The sequence below is a fragment of the Varroa destructor genome, unplaced genomic scaffold, assembly GCF_002443255.2.
Source record: "Varroa destructor unplaced genomic scaffold, Vdes_3.0 BEIS01000001.1, whole genome shotgun sequence".
Classification (NCBI taxonomy): Eukaryota; Metazoa; Arthropoda; class Arachnida; order Mesostigmata; family Varroidae; genus Varroa; species Varroa destructor.
In genome coordinates, this window is record NW_019211454.1 from 2980535 (window position 1) to 2994443 (window position 13909).

A 13909-nucleotide genomic window follows, 5' to 3' on the forward strand; every position below is an offset into this window, starting at 1 on the left:
TCAGTTACGCCGGCTCTGCCGTTATCAACTGTACCACGCAACTCATCGAACTTTCTTTATTGAAAAGTGACCAAAGTCATCAGTAGGCGTTTATGGCTGGCCAAGAACGTTGCGTCGACGCAAGAACGTTACGTAACAAAACGTGTATATACATGAGGAAGGTCTCAATAAAATTGCGATTCGTCACACCGAATCGATGTAAGATCGCTTAGAAGTCAAAGGGAATATCACTTACGTAAGATCTGTGCCTTGGTCTGGCCACGACAGGTGTTTGACGTAAGGATAATAAAACACATAGGAACTGCAACGTGTTCACGCATTACAAACGCTCACTCGTGTCCAAATGTACACTATTATACTGATTGGTTTACCATTGCCCTGCTGGAATGAAACCGTCGCACAGCCATTGCCGATGGGCCTAAGGCCCGTAATTCTAGGCTGATCGCAATAAACAGAAACGAGATGTAATACAGTATTTTGTTAAATATAGACTGGACATACGCGCACGCGATGTGTATAGCATTGTTAGCCTATCTGTGGCGTAGAGCGCCATTGCGAGCTGCACTAGCACAATACATATGGTATCAATCGATTTACTTAGGTAGACATGGCACCTACGTATAGTTAAACGTCTGTCTGTCCATCGTACGGCGGCAGCGTGCGGTAGTTTACGCCTTTAATGGGTGACTATTGAACAAGCTCCGCTACGCCTGCGTTGTTATCCTGCCTAGTTGATCTTTATTGGACTCGTTTCTATTTCAGCACGACACGGTACACATGTGTAGATCAATACATCTATAAATTCATTTTCTCGTTTACCGACACCGCTGTCGCTGGCGCCTTCCACCGCCACTGCCATAAAGGCGCCTGCTAGCTCTCCTCGACAAACGCCACGTATATCAACATTATCAGTCCTTTTTGGTGGGACGTCCTACAATAACGGAGTCGCTTCCTTTCATTGTTGTTGCCGCCAACGTATCAAAGGGTATCAGAGAAAGGTATCAGAAGGATCACAGCAGAATGCATTCTAAACCATAAAAACATTAGTTTCGCGTTTCCTATGTCTGAGTCGTAAATTTGATTTAGACAATCGCTTCTGCTCGTGGTTATTCAACATGTTCATAATGTGCCGACGTCGTAAAGTAACCAGCGCTTCTGTGTGCTTTGTACATATATTACCTATGTGTAGTATAGTAAATCTATGGCTATTTGTATCCGTTGCGCCTTGGGAAATTGTACCTAAACGGCCTCGTTTTTACAAAATTTTCCAACTTCTGATTAATAAACATATGGCTAGTGAAGTCGTAAATGTCTCTAAAGGCTCCTTCTTCCAGTGGATCCAAGCCACAGTTCGGACGTTTCGAGCGTTTGTTTGCATTGCGCATTATTGTTCAGAACCCGTTTAGGATCGCTTGAATTTTTTATGGAAAAAATATACGTCTAACAAAAACAGTTGTGGAAATGACGTTCGGGGAACCAAGACGACCAAGCGAATGTCTTGACACCCTCAACGGCGTTTTTCCATTTTCTACGAAAGTTACGCTGCTGGCCAGAAAAATCCAGCCCCTATTACGTACGGATTATTTTAAAACGATGGGCCACAAATGATAGCATTGCAGCCTGATATTGTAGATCTACATATTGATTACGATGGTACGATATACACGTGTCCTTCTTTCGCCGCGTTTTTTTTTGCTAGCAGACGCAAAAGTTCCGTCGGGTCTCCAACATCCCCTAGAAAGGAAAGCAGCGATTAGAACGATAAGACGAAAGTGTTCGCCGTTGTATGAAATATCATCAGAAGAAAATGTAAGTCAATTACCGAATCAGACACGCAATCGGCCACGAATGAATCGAATTGATCGGACCAACGTGTTGATAAACGTAATATGGATACGAAAGCACTCCAAATCATGCTTCGACTAGACCACGATAAAAATCTGGTGTTTATTGAAAAATCAAAATAGGAGTATCGATCGATTGCTGATGTATTACTGAATAAAGACCAAATTCGAAGGCTGTAATGAGCCATAATGGTCGTTTTTTTTTGCTATCCATAAGTTCAGCTGAGAACTAAGCTATGAACGAACGCGAGCCGGTATCGTTCACCCATGGCTGATCGATACTTTCATCAGTCAGCCGATAAGGTTCGCTTGGCATTATCTGTCCGTTTGATTCGTGATAAGCCTCGGGTAACGAGACGAGGGTCTAGATATACATCTTGCATAACTTTTCTAATCTTAACTAGGCGGTTCGGTAGTCAATTTTAGAGTTACATAAATAGTTCATATGTAGATATGTTAAATTTTTTTTTAAACTCACGGAGTTATCTTCAATCAAATGTCAGGATCGATCACTGGCTGACATTGATCACTACGTTAATCGATTAGATGAAGTATCTGTGTCGGACTGCCGAAGCTGTCGACGACCCGACATTATAACCTATCGTTGCCATCAGCTTTACCTAAATCTGACACACATCGTTTAGTCATTCAATTACCGATCAGTTTTTCTTCGAAACAGGCGATTTCCAAAGAAACATATCAACAGCTCTACGTTGAATGCATGAACGCGATCAGTCCGCAGTCTGTTGAGGGTGAATCGGCAATTGAAGTCGATCCGAGAAATCGTCTTCCGAGTGCCGACTGGGAAGTGTCGAGGTCCGATCATGGTCCTTCTGGACATGCAGGAACATAATAGGGATATTGCGTATCCATATTACGCTCATGTTCGAGTATACCTTAAAATTTTCTATCACTCTACAGTAACTACTACAGCAAAGCCGATAGTCCCCGGCCGATTTCGGATGGCAAACAAATATGCCGCCAGTGGCCACTGTAAAAAAAACACTATGTTTTTCGTGCTGATATAATTCAATATACCGCAACATGGTGATTTTCGTTAACTGAACAATGGTAGATCTTTGTTGTCTTGTTTGTCCACAAAAAGGGTACACCCTTCGTACTAGCCGCAATCATCTGAGTGATAAATATTTTTTATTTTGCGGCGTTACGGGCTTCCAGTACACACAACATTTCCCAATTTCCTAATGTATGGTCTTTGCTATAGTTGATGCTTTTACTATGTAGACTAGTTGTTTTTGTGTTGTCTAGAACGTTGTGAATCGGCCTTTTTTTTGTGTTTGTGAATTTTTTGCATGAATTTCGCTGATAAAAAAACAACACAAAGCTCATACCTGTGGGTGTTTCAGTAAAAATTAAAAAAAACTATCGTTAATTAACATTACCTAAATGGAGTAGGTAATCCAATCCAACGCGTACATCCGTTATCTGAAATGAAACAGTGGTACAACGTCTGCTGTTTAATGTCGGATGTAGGAAAAAAATCGCAGGCTGCTCACACCCGGCTAGTAAGATGGATTTTGTTGAAGTTCCTAGAGCCTAAATTAAATATATTAAAGAAAGGCGTTTACAGGCGTTACTTTTCCCGTTAAATATCCGTGCAGCATCTCTGTGGACCGCTATATTCCGTAATTCGAGGTAATTGACCTGAGCTGGTTGGCGTTCGCTTCTAGCCCTATTATCGACTGTTTGTCAACGCATTGTCTCCATCGCGTCCGTTACTTACGAAACCGCACTGCCTACAGGCTGTATCTATTTGCATCACCATTTGTTTTTGTCGGTGGACCAGTCGGCGCTATTCTGTAAAGATTAGAAGAGCGGTGAGGCGGGGCGCTATATTTAACCAGATCATATGTACGGTTTGTATGTACGTCTACCTATGTAGTACAAATGGTGAAATTGTATTCGTTTTTTCTGCGAAACACACATACGGTCGCTACGCTAGCCGAGTGAAAACAGGAATTACCCGACAATTTTCTGATCACAATATAAAATGACGTTCTAAAGGTCTGCCTCAGAGCTCTCGACGTCGTCTAGATAGGCAGGCGCTTATTCCTGATAATCCTGCCGTTCGTAGAGCTTTTACTTTTGCCCTTACCTCCCGTACTAAGCGATAGTTACGCGCAGTGGTCAGGGTGCGACGTTCCGACGGGGAAGGGGCAAGGCCAGGCGGGATGCTACAGTGAGAATAGGATGATATTACATTGTGTTTACCGAATGGCGATGAACGAGCAAAAACTGAAAACACTGCGCCCCGTCAGCTACCAAACAGAAACATAATTACAAAGGGGCATTAATTCCGACCAGCTTTCTGTTACGGATTGAAGGATTTGTCAACATGCGACAACGTCCATAACGCTGGAAAGCTAGATGGAGAAAAAGGGCGAGGCCGTCGGTGCTGGCATGCGCTGACGACCCATGGGTCAGCGCCTGTATCCAACTCGTTTTCGCTCCTTTATGAGTCTCTAAAATGTCGAGCCCCGAACAATATCAGTGCAGCGCAGTCGGCACAGCACACGAGCTCGTCTTTTGTATTCATGTAGATGGCGACACCAAGCTTCACACATGTAATTGCTGGGATGCACAAACAAACGGGCATTGAAGGATGGGTGGACGAACTGTGGTAGAAATGTTGGCGAACGCTTGTTTTGTCGAAGTAGCTATTCGAGTAGATCCGTGCTTCAGCCGCTTTTCGCTTTGTCCAATTAATGGGGTCTGGACCGGAGGCGACCAACTAAACGAAGATGTCGAGCTGCGTTTGCGAAAACAAAAACACCAATAAAATGTGGTCGCTAACGGCGGCAGCGACAATAAGAAGATGTAGAAAAACAACAAAAAGCGAATTATCTAAGCAAAGCAAACATCCCGACAGATAATTGCATAAGTAGTAGTAGTAGTAGTAAACGTGGCTTTGATGTGAAGTTCACCAGATGACACTCAGTAGCCTAAATTCATTAGGGTGCCGCGAACGACGGTGGGGGAGAGGTACTAAATTGGCCTTCGGTTTGAATTACGGCGGGCATATTCTCAGATCCTGAGCATTACTAATGGTATAGTAGCAGACGACGAATTAGACAGACCGCAAATAGGCGTCAGTCAAGGAGATGAAAAATACTCTGTACTTAGAAGCGATTATTATCCGTGCTATTACAGCATCTGGGTTGGCATGATTATAACGTTGTACCTACTATTAAAACAGAAGCCCAGAATGATAAGCAACAAACAAACAGAAACTAGATATCGCGTAGCTGTTCATGAAAAATTGTACAAACAATGTCGCTGAAGAAGCAATGGGCCCCATACAAATTCTGTATAATTGTATTTCAAGGAAACTGTGAAGCTATACAGTAGATATCACACCGAACTATAAGCAAATACAATTGACCCAAACGAGCAGCACGCCCCTACATTAGTATTAGCAGAAGAATAAATTTATATAACAGAATTACTATAGATTTTTATCTTTTTGTGTTTATATAGTATCCATGTTCTATAAACCAATTCATGCGAACGTATATCCGGTACGTGTTGGACGCCTTGTAAATTTCGTAGAAAATACAATCACACCTGAACTATTATGGCGTATCATTCGTTGACAACTGGAAATCTGGATTTCAATTACTGGCCCTGTAGAGAAAATGACAATATTTTTCGATTCAGGGTCAAGAACTATGAAGATCGTAGACTAGTATACTATTAGGAGAAGCAGGCTTATCAAAGAAGGTGTGGGCATAGGGGCGCGGGAACGTTAGGGACCAGAATACAGGGAGAGATGGATAGACGAATTCCGAACAGCGATAGAAACTACAGCGACAAACTAATATGGAACTAATGTACTGAGAACCTTCTACAAGGTTATTTTGTGCGCGCAACGCAACAAAAAGGAACGTCTTCTATACAAGCAACTGTGTAAAGAGAACAATACAATCAAACCTGCACGCTTTTAGCATGCCCAGTAACTTCATCCAGTTCTTCGCGTTTAATGCTAGCGTCCAAGCCGTTCCGAAGTAGCCGTCACTACTTTAGACAGTTGGTCCCAACACGAAACAATGCATGTCTGCGTCCAGATTCGAACCCAGGCTAACACGTGTCCCTGAGGCTAACAAACAAACACTGCTGGGACACGAAGGTTGACCTAGAACACATCTAGCTGTGCGGCTACAAGGCAGCCTGGAGTTTGCGTGGTACTGTATCACAGATTTCTAACGCTAGTCCTAAAGGCTTCGTGAAAGAATGGAGCGCAATCAAAGGTCTCCTAAACACTAGTCCTATATTTTGAAACGCCAACTTTAGTGATGACGGGAAAAAGTCGTCAGTTATTTCGTTGTATTACCTTCAATCGTGTACACCAACTTACTAATATCAGATATGTTAAGATCAAAGCCAGACATGTCGGTGTTAACTAGTTGCTTATGCAGGTGGCCACCATTGCGATCGGCGCAACGACTTCAGACATAAAAAATTTTAACCGAATTATCGAGTAGCAGATTTTTGCCATTCGAAGATGGGGCGCACAAGTGGCTAAATGTCTGTAAAATATGACGTCAGCCATCTGGTACACTTAGCACTACCTAAATAAATACATTTATTCGGGAAAAAAAAAAAAAAAAAAGAGCAAAACGTTTCCACATACGAAACGAAGGAATTGAACTCTCGTCTTTAGAATGCCTGATGATATGAGATGACCACTATTATCTTCGTAAGAGTCTGTCGAGGGCCATGAACTGTGGATAAATATTATTAAATAATTAATTACGCTTCGGCGAAGTAAATTTAACTTCAAGTTAATAAGTATAAAGGTTTACATATAAGGCAAAGACGCAGATGAATAATAATATAGTCTAGACACGGTTTTGACTAAAAATGAACGTTACCGTTTTACGTACAGCCCAAACATAATTATATTAGGCAAACATCAATAGATGCGTTTGTACAAACGTCATTACGATGCTGAGACAATCGTTTTTATGGCTAGGCAATTGATTTGGTGCGTACGTCAGCCGCACCGCGTTCAAATTGAAATTCGTTTGCTTATTTACTAACGTACTTAAAGGCAAGAAGTGGAACAGCAGGAATAAACGTCAACTTAAACTTTAGCAACAAGCACAAAGGAGGTAAATTAACAATTACTATTTATTGTGCAAAGAACGTGATGGCAGTGATAATCAGAACGCGTTTGTTATTCTACGACACTTTGTTTATATATACGTATATATTCAGCTTGGCGATAATCACATTGTGACCGGCAAGCCATTTATTATAATTCAATGTTCAACGCCACAACACGCGTGGCTTCTTGAGACGCATTATAACATACGACGCAGCCCTATTGAAAGCTAGCCGCATTCAGGCAACGAATGAATAACTTTGTTCATTTATAGTCTATGCCGTTCTGGGAGAAGCTTCCCGGTTACGAGCGAATTGATTCATAGTTTTCAGAGCTCGAAAGCAGTACGTTTTTCTAACCTACATGCTATCCTCACCTTTTTGGTTGTAGGCAGATTAATAACTAATATATATTCCCTAATTATCACCCATACGCCGGTGGCATCCACTGTAACTCGTAAAAACTGTCAGCCCACCTCTACCACCTGACCACCACCTGCGGGGCTTCGATCTTTCTTGAGAGTACACGGAACCACCAGCCCTGGATTCCACCAGTTTTGTCCGCCTGAAAGCTCTGCAGAATATATACCAATTGCAGAATAAGAATTAGTATAACTCAGTAATCATAGTAGGCGTACGTTAAACGATCATTATAAGATGAAAAAGGGAATCTTTACGTATTTTCACCGACTAATGTGACAGTAGGTATAATAAGACAAAGATATTGAAGTTTTTTTACCTCGCTAGGGCCGCGTCTCTCGGAAACACTCTGCTGACTTCGACTCGCTAGCCTGAAAGCTCATAGCAGTTTTGTTCTCTCTGCCACGCTATTAGCCTCTAAAATACAAACGTTAGTTGTCTTCGTCACGTCACAGTACATATTTATATAGATCACACACATCTTCGCTATCGTCTTGCCCGTAGGTCTGGATAGCTGTTATATTTGGAGCTTTTTGAACATTGGTGGCTTAGCATTCGCCTAATAAACACTCGCGTTAAATTTACACTTTATGACAGGAGAAACTGTTTATTGTAAATGACAGAATGATGATACTTAAAAAAGACTATAATAGTAACAGCTCTCAAAAAGCCTTTTTTGTTTTAATAGGTCATGTGTGCTCTGAAGCCCAAAGTGGTTCGTTACATCAGGACTAATCACATGATTCGTTTTTGTCCAATAACTCACTCAATTCTAGATAGTCAAAACCCCTAATCACATAGCCTACTAGAAATGCAGAGGTGAGAAAAAATGCTGGCCTAACTTCTGTTCTGCCTAAAATCTCGGTCAGTACCTGTTTTTGCTTGACACCTAATCGAGAACCAGGCGATTTTTCTAAACACGTAGCGACTATAGGACGATGACAGATATATAACGTATCACTGCAAACGCGAACGGTGTCGTCTACGACCCTTCCACCCGATTGGCTCGACCCAGCTAGAATCCTCCTGTTAGAAAACTTTCATTTTAGGCAGCCCGCGAATATAAGGCTATATAGGATGTACGTTCAAGCTTTGACAGGCTTTTTATCGTAAAGGCCTGCGCGCATTCCCTGCCCTTGAATACGGTGAGAGTTAGTTGTTTCTAGAAAAAAGCAAAAAGATTACGATGGCTGAAAACGGTGTGGTGCTTTGGGGGGACTTGAGCGCGAGTCAGCTATTATTCTACCTATCCGAGCTCAATGAATCCCCGCTAAGATAAAAAGCTTTTCTGGCAAGAAGTTGACTTTTGATTGATGTTACTGCTAATTTTTATGCAGCTGCTAAAAATCTGAACAAACTTGAACACCTTCGACAAATTTTAGACAAAAAAAGCTCGAGAATTCTTCGACATAGCTATTTTTATACAACTGGGTTCCTGATACAGAAATTAACCCACCGTTTTGGTAAGGAGAATACCATATGCTAATTGGGTCGTACAGAGAAGCTGCTTTTTGAGACTGTTTTCGCTTTTTAGACTTACTGTAAGCTTAAAGTTTAATTGCGCTGCACTTTTTTTTTGTATGTGGTGCTATTTAGTGATATTTCAACGAGTCATTATCTAGCGAAACCTCTTAGCGGACAATCGCTGTTGAAAATTATTTACGGATAGAAAAACATGTTCGGACGAAAATGAGTGGCTTTAATTCTTAATTGAAGAGGTAACCGCAGTGATTGGATTGATTGAAAAGAAAACATAATCGTCATGAACGACACTTATATATTTAGCTGAAATCTACAACAAACAAAAAACAGCAACGATAAATGTTCACTTCAGGCGTGCCATTATGTAGCTAGAGCGGTCCCATCAATGGCCACCTATTGCTTCCTTCTATAATAGTCTAGTATTATGGATTCGATCGGTGACTACTGATGGTGAAGAGATCAGGCATCTCTCTAATCACGACACAGGAACTCTGACAAAATGGGCATTCTGTCATCGGTCGACGGCGCTTATCCACAACATTGTACTACTCACACTTCATACCGTTAAAGAGTTCATGTTGAAAGTATTGAATTATAGCGTTATATACTTCGAAGGAACCAATAACAAAATATAATAAGCACTTGTCTGTCTGTCTGTCTGTTATAGAAACGGAAAATGAAGTCTTGCGGATAGTCGAATGTTGTAAACGATAAAACAGACGTTTTCAATAGATTCGGAAAAAGGTGACAATGCAAAGCTTTCCGTATATATATACGACGTATGACATCAAGATGAGTTGAATCCATTGCAAAATAGGCTCAACATGATACGTCGAAGGTTACTACTATACTATATATAATAACGTATGTAATACATTTATATAAGCGAAATAAAATGCGTTCAACAGGAAGGGAGCAAAATCTATGTAGCTATCCTTTTGCAACGAGGGTGGTTTCTCTTATTCAATCAACCTCATATCCTACGACTGCATGATCCTTCGTCGACTTCAGCGGTCGATTATCCCGTCGCACCAATTCCGTTAGCCTGCAGGACGAATTCGGTTTATTTCTTGGACACTTCCAGAAGGCTTCTCGACTCTTTTACTCCACTTGCCTATGTTTTTCTGTTCCACCTGATCCGTTCACGTACTAACGTAATGCCAATTCCAAAATTATGGACAGAAACGCAAGAAAAAAATGGTCCAGCTTGAGTTTCGACCATTTCCGTACCTAACCCAAACAGCTTATTTTTGGACATTTCGATACTGATATCCCCATTTCAATCGTATGTTCCTCAATTTCACAAAGTCCCACAACTGTCCCGTTTAACCATGAATCGTGATACATGCAATTTGTTTCAGAAACTTGGTCGTATTAGACAGCCCAACTTAGAATTTACTTTGTAATGTCTAGCAGACCTATTGACGCTCCCCGTTCGATCCTTTTGAACTTATTTCTACGTGTGCCATAGTTCTACAAGCTTTCCACACAAATGTAATGGAACACATCTAATCTAGTGTAATCAATAGGGCTTGATGATGGGAAGGGAGGCGGGTAATCTATGTATTTCGTCTCGTGACAATACAGAATAGGTTATCGTTGAGAGGTCAATGATGGAGTGTGAATTAGCCGATTGTATGTTCACGTAACAGTTGGCAATCAATCAATGATGAGCAAAGTCGTGGGCGGCGGAGCGATTGCTGGAAACGAATACGTAAAAATGTGAGAACGCCGAGAAATTTGCACAGGACTCATGATTTTTGAAAATTATGGACAGATGCGCTAGATGTGGAGTCTACAAAATAAAGGGGAAAAAAGAAAACGATCTCGCAAATTTCGGTATGGCACTTACGTACCGTACACACGTACAAAGCGATATATTTGTGTACGTTTCAATGTTGTCCAGCTAAAGCTAACTCGTTAATGTGTTGTGGCAACTAAGAGTCATGCATGTTCTAGCTAATGCGATAAAACTAGTGACCCACTAAAAAAAAATGACGAAGCATATTGCTTCCGACCGTTCGTTTTGTTTGTCAAGCTATTGCTGTCCAATCCTAACCTAACATTATATCGTTGCAAAGGTTATATAAAGATTGAAGTTACAGCCGTGTCCAGTATCAATAGTGACATCATTGTTGTATTTTATAGACTACTATAAAGTAGACTGTGATTAAAACTGCCGTCACCCTATGCTATTTTGAACGACGCTTACATTACGTAAAAAAAAACACGACAAAATGAATCTCAGCTACAGGTCCAACGTAAATATGACAATCGTCGTGCGCGTGGAGTCCTGTTCCGTTCACGAAACGTTGCGCGATGTCACCTCACGCCATCTCAAAGCCGCGAGAACGTCATCATCATTGGCAGATGCCTGAATAGCACGCTTCAGACCTTCAACGTACTTTGATGTGCGTACATTACCGTCATGTACGAAGTAGGTGATATTCGCTGGCCTCAAGTTGTGATGGCGTCTGAGACGGTAGTCCGTTCTCCTAGATCATTTAGCGTTAGTGCCCCGCCTGGTTTGCTTTGGCTAAAATAATTAGTTATAAGATCACTGCCATCACCATCAACCTTATTCACTCGCAGCGACTCGATGGCTAGCACAAATGTTACGAAGCGTGACACGGGTAAATTTGTTACAAAAACACATGGAGCTGAGGTGACAAAACTTCCCTGAAAACGAACAGGTGCCGGCACTCTGTCCTACCACACTACCATTGGACACCCAACGACTACCGCAGTGAGAAGGGGACTGCTGTAGACCAAGCGCACCCAGAGACGACGAACGGTTTATGGAAATCGAGCTGTTCTATCCTAACGTACACGGACGTCTCTCCCTATGCATAGACGACATACAGCATCGTCATTTTGCATATATCTGTTTATGTAAATATGCTTGGGAATTTTGCTTATAATTTTTTCTTAAACTTCCCCCTGCTCTGTAAAACGAGTAGTAATGTTTTTGACTGTGTTGCCGTTACTTCTTCCGAAGATCTACTGCGTCGTTTGTACTCTTGCGTATTGGTTAGTCTTGTTTCCTTTTTGATAGCTGCTGCTGCTGCAAACCAGTTTAAAACTAAAACGCCTTTGATTCTAGGGATAGGACGATCATTGGTTGTAGCTTGATTTTATGTGTCTTTTCCGGTATCGTCACTAGTCAGTGCGACCATAGACATACACAAACATCGCAGTGTGCAGGCAATAGGAAAGTAGAGGGCGACAGCTGAGCAGCAGATCTGCATAAATGATAACATTAGATTCTATAATATTATAGCTGGTACGCGAAAGAAAACTCACTGTAATGCCTTCCTATCCCGCTCCCTGTGCGCTAGCGTTGGGTAGACAACAATCGAAAGGTCTAGTTGTACCATTTAGGAGGAAGCAACGTCGACAAGATTCGGTTTAACTGTCGCCTTTCATTCGCCCTACTGCCATTTAGATGGTCCGATCTGATCATTTACTTACTCAAGCTATACGATGGTCAGCCAGTCAGCTAACAGACTTTATCGGAGGGTCCGATGTCTTTCTTGTTTGAAGCCAAAAGTTTTCTTGCCAGGCAGACAGGCAACTGAGGACCTACCTGCACAGTCTGGAAGCAGCAATGCGATGGGGGCGGGACCTTAAGTCGGTAACACTGATTACATGTTACATTGTTAAACAATAACAATAATGATAACAACAACAACAACAACAAAATGTCAATAAATTAGCAATGTGACCTGGCCGTCATCCGACGGTCGTCTGTCTAACCATTTCACCCTGCGTCATATGACAAGAAGCAGCCGAATAATCGTCCTGTATACGAATCTATGTATCCTAATATAATGACCTATTCGTAATAGCCTACAACACCCAGATAACAATGGTTGAAGTAACAAGAAAAAGATGCGCGCCCATACACAGACATGCACGCACTAAGCTGATTGTGATCTACAACCCGGGTCCGTCGATGGCAACGACTTCGAAGTGGGCAACAAACCCTAATGTTAGCGTGAACACAAATGGCAATTGCAATATACTGCTACTATTTATTATTTCGATTATCCAAGTGTGTATAAAAGGGTGTTGAAAAGGTCATCCTCAGACATCGTTCAGAGGAGCGAGCAAGCGAATGACGTTTTCTGAAAAAACGTTCAGTGGACATTTTTATTTTTGAAAGACTATCGCTACGAGATGTTCGTCTGATAAAGAAATACTTGTTAGGAAAAAGAAGAGTGTCTACAGAAAATGGTACTAGTGGACCGCTGACTTTTGCTTCGTCTGCCGCCTGAGGGCTGGCTGACTTAGTACTTACCCTTCATATTTTTTCATTTAGGTAAGTGAGATATGAATACATGGTTAGATGCTATTCTGGGCTAGGACTGCGAAATGCCATCTACATCATACCGTTCAAATGCACAAGTTGGCCAATATGGTAGTACGCTATATAGGGGACTCGCTGAGATCGCTCAGGTCTTGCCTTCTGTCACTGGCGAACGGTAGAAGCCAAGATCTTCAGAAATGGGCAGGTTACTAGTGGATGCGAGTACTTAGGTCGTCTGAACGCTCCGTGCTGATCATCAACCACAACCTCCTGCTAGCAGATGGCACAGAGTACTTGTGCATATCTCTATAGCTGCCATTTCCAACAGACACATGATCCTAATCAAGATAAGAGAAAGCATTATAATAAGTTTTGCCAATAAACAAATTGATAAATGTGACTAGATAGCCGAACTGCCTGGTGCGCACGAGAAACAATGGCTTATAAAGTCGCTATACGGCCGATAGCGTCTTCAGCTACGTTGAAGATGAACTTCACATTTCTGTTGAGGTTTGCTAACGCAATTCGATTCAGCCAGTGGATCTGAAGTAAATCACTTCGTCGGACAACAGGTTACTTTGGCCTGGGGTACGGACGCGTAGCATCATTTCAGGCTTATTTGAAGGCCACTAAAAGCATCTGAGTCGTTTTGCATTAATTAGCCCAAACTGCAAACTCAGCCGAAGCGCTATTTTTATGACGTTACTCGTTGATAGTCAATCTGATGTAG

General features: G+C 41.8%; 1 protein-coding gene and 1 long non-coding RNA gene across 3 annotated transcripts in view; both read right to left on the minus strand.

The window, feature by feature from the left end:
* LOC111249894 (uncharacterized) overlaps positions 1–555 on the minus strand; it is a 75296-nt gene extending 74741 nt beyond the window's left edge. The window contains exon 1 of the mRNA XM_086982389.1: positions 236–555. The gene's annotated coding sequence lies outside the window, so the exon portion shown is untranslated. The remainder of the gene's footprint in view (positions 1–235) is intronic.
* An 891-nt stretch (positions 556–1446) lies between these two features.
* On the minus strand, positions 1447–3571 carry LOC111249925 (uncharacterized). Of its 2 annotated transcripts, XR_015322918.1 has the most exons (4): positions 3434–3571; positions 3248–3290; positions 2501–2677; positions 1447–1734 (listed from the first exon to the last, which is right to left on the minus strand). It is a non-coding gene; the product is annotated as an uncharacterized LOC111249925 (long non-coding RNA). The 2 variants fall into 2 exon arrangements; XR_002673125.2 differs by lacking the exon at positions 2501–2677.
* Positions 3572–13909: the final 10338 nt, after the last annotated feature.